The 15,636-nt window shown below is 41.3% G+C and overlaps 1 protein-coding gene and 1 long non-coding RNA gene across 3 annotated transcripts in view; one reads left to right on the forward strand and one right to left on the reverse strand.

Annotated features, from left to right (window-relative positions):
• The window catches only part of RAD51B (RAD51 paralog B), a 385,412-nt gene that overhangs the window by 293,065 nt on the left and 76,711 nt on the right, over positions 1-15,636 (forward strand). The window contains exon 11 of one of the 2 annotated variants that reach the window (XR_007204379.1): positions 9,061-9,147. The exons of the other annotated variant lie outside the window; for it this stretch is intronic. The gene's annotated coding sequence lies outside the window, so the exon portion shown is untranslated. The remainder of the gene's footprint in view (positions 1-9,060; positions 9,148-15,636) is intronic. 2 annotated transcript variants of the gene reach the window in all.
• Positions 1-15,636, reverse strand: part of LOC125327813 — a 54,760-nt gene that overhangs the window by 10,938 nt on the left and 28,186 nt on the right. The window lies entirely within an intron of this gene.

A 15,636-nucleotide genomic window follows, 5' to 3' on the forward strand; every position in this document is an offset into this window, starting at 1 on the left:
GACTTGCCAGGAGAAAGGGAAAGGTACCCACATGTGCAGCCGTAAGGTTTCTGATTTATCTGTGCTCTGTACAAGTGCTTGGTTACTCCTCAGAGCTGTAGAGCTGAAGACAGGATATCCCCATGGTAAGTGGGTAAGTAGGGAGGGAAATTGCTTGTTGGGTTAGTGAAGTATGGAAGGAACATCAAGGAGAAAATAATTCGTTAAAAAGGGATGATCTGGGAAAGAAGTTACAATGCAATGATGGGAAAGTAAGACCTTACTAGATGTATTATTTTTAGAAGATGGAGAAGGGATCAGATTAGGATAATTGGAGAGATCAAGGAGGGAGAGATGATTTGTATAGACCAAGCATTTAAGCATGACTCTTCAAGGTGACCTGTTGCCAGGTTTGAGATCAAATTAGGTTTGGTATATTATCAAATTAAGTGAGTACATGCATGTAAAATACATATTCAAGAATACTTTGCAGAGCTGGACTGAATACTGTGTAGTACAGAGAGTTTTCAACTCTTTCTGACCTTTCTAGCACCTTCCAGGAACTGTCAAATACTTCATTTTTTGTTCCCAAATTAGCTTTGCTTCAGCACTACCCTCATCCCCACTGGCAGCTCTTCCCATCTCCAAGTTGCTTAGTACACATGGCAGCTTTCAGGGCCTCAGACTTCAGTCACATGCCACTTGGAAGTAACCTGGCATGAGTTACACATGTATCAGAGTAAGCCCATTGGCAACTCTTGTCCTTCCCCTACTTGTTGCTGCATTGCCATTTGATGCATGGGAATGGTGGTGAAAAGTGTCTTACCCAGTGTCCGTAACTGGGTTAGTATTTGAGTGTAGGGTAGTATTTGAGCCAGTTTAATCCAGAATTTCCTAGAACCCAATTCTGTATCTAATTCTCCTCCAGAACAGATGTCTAATCTAGTTTAGTCCATCTGTTGAATTCCAAATGGCACGTTAAATCACATACATGAAGCACAGTCAATTAATAGGACATGCAGTTTACAGGGTGAAAACAGGGAGAAATCTCCTTTCAGTTGATTCTCTTACACAGAACTTGTGCACAGATATTTCTTTTTAAAAGTAAATTATTAATCACACTACCCTTTTTTTATCTAAGCAGCTGGATGGCAAAGGTATGGCCTAGTCACCCATTGTATTTGGTTTTACAAAGAATTGGCACTTGGAGAGGGTCAGTTTGCATTCCTCTCTCTCTCCATTACATTGTGTGCTTAGAGGGGTTTGTGTGGGCTATCACACTTGGCTCCCACAAGATCCCACATCTGCTAAAGGATAGAGTGTATGACCCCGCTCTCAGCCTCTTCCTTACCTCCAGCCTCCCCCCATCATCTGAGAAGGTTAAACTAAAAGCAACATGTATGATGGCAAAGGTCCAAGTTTGAAATGTGTCCATTGTATGTGTTCAGTTCAAAAACAACGTATCAAGGCAAGTGCAGTCCTTACAAGTAGCACCCCTGGGCCTTCTTTTATTCCAAAGCAGAGATATTTACCCAAGGAAAAGAGGGAAGTGATGGGGTAACAGAGTATACATATTGGGAAAATATGCAGGCAGAAACTGAAGAAAAAATAACATTCTGCCTCAAGTAGCTGCCTTGTTCCTCAACTTTTTTTTCCCCTTCAGATTAGAACCAGCCATTTCTTGTGCTCTTTCAAGCACCTTCTGTGGTTTCCTGACAGCTGGCTGGAGAGGATTGAAATTGGCTTGAAAAATAGGCCATGGGTCATGTTATTTTCAAGAGGGGAGAAGCAAAAATTCCCATAATGCTCAAAATTCACAGGCTTGAGTTTTGTTGGGTTGTTTTTTTGTAGAACATCAGTGTTGGATATTTTAATAAATAACTTTAGTTAAAAATTCTTAATAGAGAACAACTACAGAATCAGCTCTTTGTTTCTCTTCCCTCTGATTTAAAATGGCAAGCAGTATTTTGTGTGCAGTTGCAGCATGTCCTTTTTCTCTGGAGTGTGAGAGGGGAATGTCAGCTTCATAAAAGGGTATGCTGGGGTCTTCTGAAAGTATTTTTTGTTTGTTTTTTTAAGGATATGGTAACACTTCTCTTGCAAAAACTGTTTCATTAACAGAAAGATAAGTCTGAGTAGCAGCCTGCAGACTGGTGTTCTTTTTCCCAGCTCTTCTGAGCCTGAATTGAAAATACCAATACATTCTCAGCTTTATGTTCAAGCAGATGGTTTCTGTTAGGAGTTATAAACCTTTTGGTGTTTTCTTCTTCTGTGAATAAGTTCTCTTTTTAAAATATTATAAAAGGAGAATACTTAGTTCACAGAAGTGCTAACTTATTTGACCTGCATTTTAGGACTCGAGGCTTCTTCTTAGGAATACAGTTCACTACTTCTGCAGCCAAAGGGCACAGCTGAAAAAGTCCTGTCAACTGGGTTTAAGGAAAGAAAGAAGAAGCAGAGCAAGAAGTACAAGAGAAAAATGTCAGGAGGAGTCAGCAAGTAGAGAAAGTCAACTATCATGCCCTGCTATATGGGGAGAGTCAAGAATTCCATCAAAAGTTGTATTATAGTGGAGCATGAGGAAGGTGAAAGTGTTGATTGACTCTTGACTTTTGAACAGATGGGCGAACAAAACAACCCCAGGCAGTGGCAGAGCACAGCTGAGTCATGTACGGCGTCACAGGGTGTGCAGGGACTGAATGAGTGGAGAGCTGGAACCATGTCACCTGGCCAGGGCATACCCTGCATCAGCAAATCTGCATCCTTCAGATACGTCTTTCAGAGCATCTTTCTTCTCTTAGCTTTAATAATGTGTTACAGTCCCTTCCACAGAAGAACTAAAATGGGGTCAAAGGACAGTATCGTCAGCATTGTCCAGTCCATCCATAACACTTCTAGAGACTCATTTAAGGGCAATTTTAACAAGGGTGGTTTTTGTGTTGTGGACAGACATTCTCTAAGAACTGGAATAAAGCCCATGTCATACAGCCCATTCACTGAATAAAGAGGGTTTTGATGGGTAACTGAGATAAAAATAGTCATCAATTCTTACTCCCAGCCAATTCCTTTAGAATGTGAGTAAGAAGCATAGTCTAATGAGTAGAAGGTGTTGGTGGAAACTAGGAGCTCCATTCTAATGTTTGTTCAGCTCTGGACTTGTTGAGGGACAATAGATAACACTGGTGAAGAGTTTCGACTAGTAGTTAGTAATACTGAACTGCTTTGTGAAAATGCATGGAATAATTAGTTAGCATCTGCAAAATGTTTTGAAGATCCCAATTTCCATGTTTCTTGTAGTTGTGACAGTGCATCATACTGCATAGTGTAAAAGAGATCTGTTAAATTAACTAAACAGATGAATGTGTCTCATCAGATCCCCTCATGTCCATGCTACAAATGATAAAAACCCACCGATAAGAGATTGAACTGACTGAGTCAAATTTTTTCATCACATCACTGAGTTTATGCTGATTTACACGAATCTATGCCCATCTGTAATGATTTTGCTTAGTAGGTCCAATGTCTTTATAAACAAAATTTATAAATTCGAAATTTATCAAGTGAGGGGGTATCATAACCTGTGTCTATTTTCATTACGAATTTCTGCACCAGAGATACAAGAATAATTGTGAAAGTATGTTTTATAGTCGTCAGTTTTAGACTGAGCCCTTTCAGAAGTTTTGATGGTCCCACAGTTACACCAGAAAGTTGACTTGGCTTCTGGAAGTAGTATTAAGTGCCAAACCAGATTACTCCTACTGTGTAACCAGTTTTCACCTGTTTTTGTGTACGAGGATGTTAATGAAAGAATACTTCTTGGAACAGTTTAATGGTTAGAGGAAGGTAGTGCTATTCATGGTTTTGCTAGGCAGTAGCCTAGGTACACACTCAGGGATTGTTTGCAATCCACAACAAACCATTTTAACTGTCTGTAAAGAGCCTTCCCTGTCAGAACAATGGGTGTAAGTATATTACCACTTTTCAGGCTTTGTTACTCATAAGCTGTAATGCTTAATGCTCCAAATCACTAGCTATTCTTACTGTAGCACCATTTTTTTTTAAAAGTCTCTTTTTTTCTGTTTCTGGTATGATTGACCAGCATAGCAATAGCCCTGTTTTTCATATGACATACTGTACTCACTATTGTTTGAAATTGACATTAGAACATTTGACAATAACATTTTCGTTCCAAACTGACTTGTATTTTTTCCAGCACTGATTTTTTTTTTTCTGTTCCTTTCCTGTTTATCTAAAATAGCTGAAGGAAAAGGACACAGTGCATCAAAGCTGATAGGACAATAATTAGACCTACTGTATGTGCTGGTTGCATTCAGGCCTATGAGCACTTCCTTTCTCCTCCCCCATACCCAAACCCAGCTCTGCTCCATTCTTTGGAGCAGGCAGGATATTAAGATTTACAAGGCCTCTAGTCTTTGATGTGCTGGGAGACCATGGCTCTTTCTCATTTCTTTACAAAGCCTGAGCCTGAGGAAAACAGGTACAGGGATCATGAGGAGGGAAAGCTTCATATTCCCCACATTTCAGGTAGTTTGCCCTGAGAATGATAGTAAAGGGAATACAACGTTTGCTGTGATTTGGTGCTTGGGATTGGTTACAATCTAAAACTTGATCTGGGCTTAGTGCAGAGCCAAATTCTAAAGTGATTTAGTCCTACTGCATGCATGTTTACTCCTGCATGGATATAGACATAATGGGAGAATTTACCCTTACGGAGTTGCAAAAGATTTGTTAACACGAGGAATTCCCACCGGTTTAATTTAAATAAGTTTAATAGGTTTACTGGAATTTGTGCCACACCCATGTTCCTCCTCTGTTTAGGCTGCATTTCACTAAGTGCTTGCACAAGGGCTTGCAATAGTTTAGGTAAATTGGATATAAACTGTGCGTTTACTTAAAGCAGTGTAATTTCCCTATGTAAACAAGAGTGAAGTCAAAACCCATGGACAACCCCCTTCCTCCGGACACAGCTGGAAGGCGTTGCTGAACTCAGTTACTTACCACAGTCCTCTGTTGGCCACTGCCAACTGTTCAGCCATGGACAGGATTTGTGTGTACACTCCCCAGTATGTTTTGGGATGTAGGGTAAAGGTGCATTAGCTCAAACCACTCATTTAAATTGATGTGACGAATCCTGCCTGGAAGCGCTCACACTGGCAGCTCTGCCAGCTGCTGGGGAGACAGCAGCCCTGAGCGGGGTGGCAGATAGAGGCAGCTGGAGGGCAGCAGTCTCTCGGACTAGGACAGCTGTACACAGAGTGAGCATCTCCCCATCAGCTAATTTCCACACGATCTAGGGTCCCTTCAACCAGCTTATTCACACTTCACTCTTTACTAAAGACTTCACAGTTGATTTAATTTAGTAGTCAAGGAGCATCAACTTCTATCCACTACTGTGCCACTTCTGTCTACTACATTCAAGCTGTCAGACATCAGGAGATTTGTCTACTATAAATCGTTTCCATTTCCCAGTTAGTGCAAAATATTCAAGAGAGCAAGTTTCAGTTCAAAATCTAAAGGGGGTCCACTTGCCATTTCTCTTCAGGGTTTCTTTACTGTCTGTAATTCTAATTGTAGGATATCTCTGCACAGCTGCTTTTCAGTTTCACTCCTTGCTTGGTTTGCCATTGTTGACTGAAAGCAGCCTGTTTTCTTTCCACTGCCTTCAGTGGAAGTGCTGCAGGGTCCAGTTACCTCTGTGATAATCAGGGAAGATCTTTTGTAAATATCTGAAAAAGTGCTTTAGCATTAAGAAGTGAACACATAGGAGCTCATGTGCTACATTCAGTAGCGACTGAAAAGGATCAAATAATTTCATGGTTCAGCTCCATAGCAATTTAAACTGCTCAGTCTGCTGTGCTCCTACTCATTCAGCTCCCAGCTCCCTCTCCTTCTCTTGCTCTGGCACTGGCACTTTCCTGACCTGAATAGTTGCACGAACTGGCCTAGACTGGCTGAAAAACAATCCAGGGGGATTTTTTTAGGCCACTCAGCTGAGGCTGGTTGAAGGTGCCACGGAATGGCATCTTTAGATAATCGTTCATCAGTTCCTCTAAGCTTTCTCATTACATAAGACAGCTCTGGCTGGTGTTGTTTCCAGGACAGTTTCTGAATTTGGTAGCCTGTGTTTCACAGCTGACTTACAAATGCAATTCTCCATGCAGCCAGGACCTTCCATTAAAATGTACTAATATGTATTCTTAAAACCACTGAAAAGAGTGTCCTAAGTTAATTGCTGTATAGGCGCGTTAACATCATGAAGAGCTCAATTTCAGTAGGATAGTGTACATCTCCAGACTTAGATATTTTGCTCTATAAGAGTGGGCCTACTTTGTCTCTAAGAGTCACTAACAGTAAACTAACAGTTCGAAGGCATTTGCCTTTCAGAAGAAGTCTCTAGCAAGAGCAGGGGTTAGAATTCTCTTCGCTGTAGCCTGTTTCTTTTCCCTCCCAGCAGAGAGCAGTTGATCACCTTGATTCCCTCCATAAGGGATCCTTACTCCATGTCAACATACAGGACTGCAGAGCAGCATACACATCTAGGGTGGGACCTAGAACTATACTCCTTCTTCTCATCTTTGGTCTTTCTCCTAGGAGTCAGTGGTCCAACATGAGATTAACTAGGGAGAACCACCTGAAACCTTTGTCACTGATGTCAGCAGAGAAGTCCCGGAGTGAATGGTCAGAGGCAATACATCATTCCTGTCCCTAGTCTTCCTCTGCCTGACTGAGTGACCATGAAGCATCAGACAGTGGGGAAGCTTGTGCGGCTGCTTATCCCTTATGTGTTTTGTAGTTAGATCCCAGCATTCTTAGGGCTTTTTATTTTTGAGCAACACTAATTTACAGGCGGAACAGAATAAAAAACTTGGATCATGCAACCCTGGTTTGTTTTCGCTATGTTTTCTGTACCTATTGAATAATTCCTGGCAAAGGAGGGTGATAAGGAGTTAATGGATAGCTGTGTTTGTAAGCACAGAAGCACACACCACTACACCTGCAATACCAGAAAACATCTACAACAAAGTTGCAGACACATGAAAGGCCAGGGAGTGACCTTCAAAGGAAGTACATGGATTGAGACTAGTGCAGAGATAGGCATGGAATCGCCCCTGTTATCCTGGGGAGCAGGAAGCATCTGGATATATCAATGTGCCCTAAGTGATCTGTTGAGGAGTTTAAGCTCATTTTTGAATGTGTTTGGTCATTTTGACATTTGGAATTGCTCTTGCCTTATTATTGATGGACAGGTAGAGCTAGTTACCCCATGATTGTTGCAGTTGTCTTACACCTTCCATTATAAAATCCTGTTTTCATCTAATTATAATTTACCATAGCATTTGAGCCAAAAAGACTAAAATAAGGGACTTGTTTCTGAATGGTTTTGATAGAAAATTTCTTCAAAAAGTTTGTAGTCTGTTATGAAGAAAGTGGTTGTTCTACAAGTGATGGAAAGCAATTCTTTTCTAGGAAGCTCTACGGCCTCCATTTTTGGGCACAGATTGCACATTTTTGATGGATGAATGGGGTATTAGGAGAAAAAAAGGGAAAGGAGTTTTATTTTCACATAAAAATTTACCACAGTCACATTCTAGGCATGCTCCAGCAAATGGCTGAGTCCATTTTCTTTTGAAATTCCTTTTCCTAACCTTTAAGAACTGTTGAGTCACTCTAAGGCAGTATTAGGACACAAGAAATGAATGTGTGTCCCCAGTTTCACAGTACCTGTCTGGGCCTCTTGAAGGAACTGGAATGGAAAGCAGTGAGCAGTAGAATCATGGCAGTGATGAGCTGGGAACCTGTTGAAGCAGAAGACTGTGGAAGTAATAGCCATGATGAGGTTTAAAATTGGTGTGGCATAAGAGGAGATCTGTGTAGGAAGATATAATTAAAGGAACTCTCCCGACCATAAATATATGCTGAGGGTTTTGAATCTTGCTATATTTCACTGTTGCATAGCAATTGGCTGACAAGATATTTGCCTCATTTCCCTCTTACCTTTAGAAAGAACAGTGTGCTTCCTATTTGTGCATGCAGTTAAAAGTATACACCTTAGATCTAAAGCTACCCAAACCCTAAAAATACCGGCATTTTTCTATGATGGAATGCAATTTGACATTTTAAATTAGTAAGTGTTTGACAACACTAAACCAAAACTTGGTATTTTGGCTCTGGGATTTGATGTCTAATACAACTGAAACTCAGTAAATTTTGGGGGGAAATGCCATGTATGGCAACAAGTCCCAACGCTGATGTCTATTCTGTGAAAATATTAAGGGCATCTCATTATCAATCCTCTGAAGAAAGCAGTTCAGTAGTTCTGTCCAGAGCAAGGAGGACTTTTGCTGAACTACAAGGCAAGAATTATGTCTCAATAACAATTTAAATTTTAACCATCTCTTGGGTAAAATTTTATCTCTTTCTTCAGTACAAATGAGTTCATGGTAAGGACATCTTTTTACTTTCTCTCCCTGAGTTTCTTTAAACTTTTGGAGTGCTTGTGAATGTAATTTGAGTTTGACCTATTCCTAGCAATCACAGAACTTGCTTCAAAACTCTGGCTGTTCTGAAAATGCTCTGTTTTGATATTGGCAGCATTTAAGCCCTTCTCATTTCCTCCCTAAAACTGGAAACTACCTCTTGATTTGTAAAGGGTAAGGAGTGGCCTAAACGATAAAATTGTCTTAAGAGACTATAACATTTATCATGAGATGGAGTTCTATTAGCACGTAAAATTTTCTTTAGCTTGATTGCATCTCGAAGTTTACCAGAACGTACTCAAATAATTTCTAGTTGTAAGAAGTGTGTAGACCTCAGTTTTGCATATGGCCATCTCTCCAAACCACAAGTCACTAAAGAATGTCAGTGTGATGTTTGGCAAGTTAAAGGAGGGCAGCACTCCTAAAGCAGGCTTGTGGTTTTATCCCTGCAGTAAGAAGACTCAAATGTTAGAGAGATTATTTTCTTTCACATGTATTATAATTTATTTTTTTTCCACAGTCTGTAGTAGAAGCACCTGTGTAACCTTGTTTAACTGCCTTCACACATTTTTCTTTCCCTCAGCTAATATTCTGCCAAAGTGACAAACTTTCCTCACTTTGAACTGCAGAACACCATGAAAGCCAGCATTTCTCAGCCTTGTCCAATACTGTAGGTCTTCTATGCACTGTTCATTGTGAGCTGTCATTTTATTAATGCTGTAAGAACATGACTGCTATAAAATAAGAGTATATCTTAGAGAGAAGCTGTTACAACTTGCTAAAGTTTAAAAAAAAAAAAAGAAAAGAAAAAATAAAAGGTTGATGCTTATAAGGATCTACTGTTTGCTTAGGCCTGAGTCTTTCCCGAGAGTGGATCATTCCAGATAACTTGCTGCTGCTCTTTGATTAAGAATTTTTTCTCCAGCAGAGGCCATGAGGGTCATACATGCATAGACTAGAATTCAGTGTTAACAGGAGGAGCTTGCAATTATGTTTCCTTACCTTTATGTTGATTAAAAAAGAAAACAACCTTTTAAGTCCTTCCTCATTGTCTGGGGACCTGAAGGATGTTCATTCAATTTTTGGCGTCTCAGCTCATTCTGATAATGAGAATGCTAGTTAGGCTGGGGTATTTGAAACCTGCATGTAAGTTCACCAAGGACAAGAGAGGCCTGAGACTTGTCACATATTTAATTTCTGCTCTCTGGGACACTACAGAAAAATTATTATAATCACCATTTGCACCCGAACCAAGGAATCTTGTCTCCATTCCAGTTGATTTTCCACTCACAAGAATCTATCCTTTTCCATCACAACAGTGATGGTAGTTCACAGCAAATAATCTGCCATGTGGGTAAGTGGCATTCAGTTCCTCACTTGTTTCTTTCTGCCATCTGGTGCCATTGCTTTGCTATCTGTTACTTCTTATCCAGCCTAACAGAGCTCACTGTCCCTGGAACAGCCTAGAATTGATTTCAAAGAAATTCAGGTCTGTGAAAAGATAGGTACAAATCCCAAAGAGGAGGAAATTAGTAGCTTCTTTCAGTAGTCTTCTTTGGAGTCCAAAGTACCTGCCTTCCAGTGACCAAAAAGTCTTATTTTTACAGTGAGCAGCCTTTTTGTTAAAGGTCTTACTAACATAGGGAATGGAATTTGTTAAAATACTAATTTTATTTCCATATGATCACTTTAAACATGAGCCAACTCTATGTTTTCCTGAGAGCCAATGAGGCTTGAGATTTTTTTTTAATTAAAAGTCAGCAAAGGTGGGGGTTTTATTTCCTTTCCCGTCAAATGCATTTGAAGCACCTCTGTCTCCAGCTGGCTGTGGGAGCAGAGCCAGCCCATAATGGTTTCAAGCCCAGTGTGTGCATAGGAGAGAGGGTTTTCACCTGATTGATGACTATGAAAGTGCTTGCAGTGCAGACTGCTGAAGCTAGTAACACTGGAGTTGTTTAGAAGATAAGAGAGAGGAGGTGGCTGTATTTTTGAAAAGCTGGCAATGCTTCCCAGTCAAGTGCAGTAAATGGCACATGAAGGGTCTCATTTCATCGGCTTGTGGGCACTCTGCTCCATGAAACCCTTTGAAATGGTTGCCAGAGGTTGAAGCTGAGATTGGTTGAACTTTCTTGGTGTCCTGTTCACTGGCCTTATAGCCATTCCTTCAGCTACACTGTCAAAAGTTTTGGTACTGGGCCTATCTATCCTTTAGTACTTTGTATGAGGAGGTCTGAATATTATTGTTCACCATGTATTACTTAAAAATGCAAAGAAGTGTGACATCGAAATACCTTCCACAATTGTGGCATCCTTTCCAACTTTACATAAGATTTACTTCTTTCCAGGCCTCACATTGCTCCAGTTTTAGCATGGATTTCTTAGGAAACTCATAGTATCTTATCTCTACCTGATCCATCGCACAATGGCCACATCATCATTTCCTTAGGTATGATAACATTTTTGGCCGGAGTGACTTAATCTTTGCTTTAGGGCCTTGTGATGTTGCAATCATCTTTACAGCACCTCTCTAGTGCGTATGTTCCAGCAGTATGCTGTGGAGGAGAAGAGGAAACATCTTTGTAAAAGAGTCTGCTCTCAGTCATCATGTGGGTAGAAGTGAAGTGTATTACGTTCAAGGTTCACGGCTTAGAGGAGCAGGAAAGAGGATAGATTGTTAAGCAGAATGTGAAATGGCCTCAGGATTGCACTTTGGAGGAGTTGACTACTTTTTGAGTGGGGAGGACAAGACATCCTCAGGACCACTTAAAAGTACAAATAAGGTAGAGGAAACACAGAGACTAGAAAGAGGGGAAGGAGACTGAGGAAAGAGTGAAGGGCAAAGTGGCACACCTCTTGGGGTGTGTGTCTGTAAAAATGGGGCTGGGTATTTGCGAATGTGCTCGTCTGTGGGTTTTCAGGTTCCTGCCTCTCACCAGCTCAGAAGCTGCATGCATGGCCTATTTAATGATAGATTAGTGTTTCCATGTGGAACCATAAAGTGCAGACATGCTTGAAGATGGGCAGGTGGCAGGAGAAATGATCCAAGCTTTATGAAAAGCCAAAAATTCAGGAAGACAGACGTTTGGTTTCAGTTCTGGGCAGATGCTCAGGTCAAGTCTTATTTTGTCCAAACCACTTCCCCTACCCTTAGGCATGATATTTTCAGAGTGAAAGGACAGGCAAAGCCCAGGGAGATTCCAGAGCATGGCTTGTTTGCAGCTGGGTGGACATGGAATTCATCAGCAACAAAGCAAGACTCGCTCTTCTCCTGCAGATATGGAGAGAACTTGGATTTGTGCACGCACACAGAAGCATGCACACGCATGTGTGCGCACACACCAGAACAAACCAGTTCTTCCCTGTCTGCTGGGGAGGCTTCAGTTACAGTATCTGAAGCCAGAGATTTCATTTAAGCCATTTGGACCCATTCGGACTCTGAGTGCTGTAGCCTTGCCTGCCTCCTTCCTCTCTTAGCTCCCAGCCAGAAAAATCCTCCCCCTCGCTGCCCTCCCTTTCCAGCACACACAACACAGAAAGCAAAAACCGACCCAAGCTTGCCTTTGCAGCTGGGACTTATCAGCCAGAACACACACATGTAGGTCATCCATGGGAACTCAGCAAAGTGTTGGATCAACAAGAGCAGTGGGTGGGGGGGGGGGGGGGGGAATGCAGGGCAGCGGGAGGAGCAGGGATGGAATCTTTTTTTATCATTATTATTATTTTTATTATTGTCTGCTTTTTTAGAAAGGAAAAGGAAGAAAGATTACAGCAGCTTTTCTGTTAAATGAAAAGATTAGCATGCCGTGGATGCTTTGCAGGGGCGTGATGAGATTTGCAGCAGATGAGTTGGTTGCTAGGCAATGCTAATGAAAAGCAGGCTTTCAAAACTTCTGTGCTGTGTGGCCCCAAAAGTTATCTAGCCTCCCTCCTGCAGCCTTCACTCTCCCCAGCTATCCCCTCCCTCCCCATGCAACCTCCCAAATATTTATAAAATCCTCACCAGGAACAAGAAAGATAGATGCTGGAGTGGACTTTTGACAACTCTCTCTTCCTGAGCTACCCAGGAGATACACGTACACACACACAAGTTTGCTGATTTTCTTTTCCTCCTTAGAAAGGTAAAAAACAAAACAAAACGACGCACCACCCCCAAACCAAAAAAAAAAAAAAAAAAAGCAAACAAAAAAAAGGAGAGAAGAAGAAAAGTTAGCAGTGGCTTCCAAAGCAGCTCGGTCTCCAATTTCAGAGTTCAGTCAGAGTTTACGGTTGGCATGTGTGTGCGTGTGCATGTTGGGGGTAGGTACGTGTTTGTTTTTGATTTCTCTCCATGCGTTTTCAAGCTGGGCTCCAGCTCTTCCCCTCCTCACATCCTGCTGCAAGCCTCCTTTCCCTTTCAAGGCCTTCTGACACAATGAGCTTATTTTCCCATGCTCCCTGTGAAAGCCGGGGTATGTGCGTGAAAGCTGCAGCCTCAGAGGACTCTTTTAAATACAGAAATTGAACATTGCTGAAGTTACAGACAGGGTTTCTGCTATTTTTACAAATGACCCATGTCTTGCTCCCCTTCTCAGAAGTATCAGCGTTCTTAGATATCTTACCATCTGTCTCTCTCAACTGTTTTTTTAAGTGAATTTAATGTTGGTATGACAGCATTGAAGACTGGTATTTACTGCTTGCTCCACATTCTCCTTACTGCTGTGGCTTCTGTGCCTCAATCCTAAGGCAAAGTCCTTTCATGTGAGCAAAAAAGGATATTTCCAAGGTCAGTTCTAGGCTAAAACTGTCAAAGAGGCATCATTTAACAAGATCTAATTCTAAATAATCCAATAGAGTAATATAGTCCTGTCATGAAAAAGCAGAAGGTTACAAATTTCAAAGTTACTGAGCTATCTTGGGCCTGTAGATTGGGCAGGGAACCTGCAGAAGCAGAGCCTCACTGCACTGCCCACTTTGAGATGCAATATATCACATTGGATGTAAAGTCTCCCTGCAATACCGGTGTTTATTTTTAATGAATGCTTCTGGGGAGGTAAGAGGTTAGCATGAATTGGAAACAGAATTTAAGATTACTGTGGAGAGTGAATACAAGCCTCATATGGTGGTCCCATATAGTCCAAGTTTGACAGTTAATGATCTTGGTTGAGGTCTGCAGAAGTCAGTGGCACCTGGCCTAGTGAAAACAAGAGCTTGTGGGGGCGATGTGGGATTGTTTTGTTTTGTTTTGGTTTGGTTTGTTTTGAAACATGCTGGAGAAGTTTTGTTTTGCCTGGACTCTTTCTCACTGATGCCAGTATGAACTGTTAATCAATAAGAAATTCCTTGGGCAGACAAATTTTGTGGGGCTGCTGCAGTAACCTCTTTATACCATATTTCAGATGGCAGAGGCCTATATGTTCTTTCTTTTTCATTTTCTTCTTTTTTTCTACCATCAACCCTGTTTTAGTCAGTACAGTGTGGATAGGTGATATATTAAGCCAACGTCCTAATCATATGTGGTCATTGAAAATCTCAAGGCATTCCCTCCAGAAGTTAATCTTTCAGTTATCAGTTAGGGGAATTCAATTCTGCTTCCATAAATTCTCTTGCTGTTTCAATTAAATAGGGATGGCAAATTTCTAAATGCTTGGGAATACAGGCAGCTGCTGTGTGCAGACTCTGGGATGACTATTCAGGTAACACTCCATTATTTGAAGTAAGAAATTTGGCCCTGCAGGATATGTTACAGGATGTGTTAGGAAATGTGGTAAGGGCAAATCAACCATGTGCCCTCCTTCCTGTCCTTTGTTACGCCAAGCAAAATGCCTGGACGGTACAGTTTTGAAACCTGTCTCTGGGCATTCCAAGTCTGTACAGACATGCCTGCAAGGTATTGTTGGCAATTAGAAAGGGAAACTTATTTGTCATGTTTTTCCTAAGCTGTTGTTTAGTGCTGTCCATATTGCTAACTGCTGCCCCAGCTCCATTTCATTTGTGGATATAGGCATTCCCCTGTGTAGCTTGGTCCTCTCTACTTTGATATTTTCTATAATAAAATGTGATGTACAGATTGAAAATAGGGGCATCTCTGAAAAAAAAATTATCTGATGTTCTACACTCTGAAATCAAACCCCTACGCATGCCTTTCCCACAGGGTTTTGCTTCCACCAGAGTGGTGTCCCAAAGCCTTGCAGGCACACACTGTCTGGAGTCACTCCTTATATGGCATGTCTTAGCAGGTGACCAAAGTGCTACAAAAATACTTTGTTTTGTGATGTGAACAGAATTACATAATGAATGTAAAAGACGGCCACCTTTCATTCACATGTGTAAAAGCATTTTTTGCTTTTACACTAGCAACTACTGAATTTTGACCAGTCAGGTCTTACCAACATGCTGGTCATTAAGGAACACATTTGATGGCCACCTCTCTGGCCACTGTGCATGCTACAGCTTGTACTCACATACGCAAGAATTCATAAAAAAATGCTAACCCCTTCAAGAAAAAGGAGCCAGACCATGTGATTTACCTGCATTACATGTGGGAGATCAAGTTGGGATAAATCAGGTGAAACATTTTATCCTGTAGGCTTTGATTTGTTTAAAGAGTAGCTGAGACATTTCAAATGTGTGGCTGAAAGCACTCCAAATAGGAAACTTTCCGTCACATAAGACTTGCCTGTGTGCCCACTGGAGTCAGTGGACGTTCTAGGGAGTAAGATAGGGTGCATAACAATTTGGGGGTAAGTACTGGCAGACTTACACAAGCAGAGCAGTATTTGCTGATCGAGAGATAGCAAAACATATAATTTTTCCCTAAAGAAATGCTGTGTCACTGAAATTTGCTTTGGATTTATGGTTCCATGACTGCCACTACCATCCCTACAGATTGTTTGGAGAAGGTCCTCTGCAGATTCACATACACTCAATTGATCATGAATGAAGCTAAGAGCAGTTATTAATCTTACTGCCTGGTTGCACTCTAAACCGCCTTCTAATCCTGCCTCTGTTCTCTTAGACAAAGAATGCAGTGAGATGAAGGCAGGATCAATGCCAGCATGGAGCTGCCCTTTTTAGTAGTTGTTGTGGCAGGGTTTTACACATCAGCAACAGTGAGTAGTTCCCAGTGTACTGGGGGAGAAGGGAGTAGAGATGAATTTAAAGGGTCAGATGTTGTGCTCCT

The sequence above is a fragment of the Corvus hawaiiensis genome, chromosome 6, assembly GCF_020740725.1.
Source record: "Corvus hawaiiensis isolate bCorHaw1 chromosome 6, bCorHaw1.pri.cur, whole genome shotgun sequence".
Classification (NCBI taxonomy): Eukaryota; Metazoa; Chordata; class Aves; order Passeriformes; family Corvidae; genus Corvus; species Corvus hawaiiensis.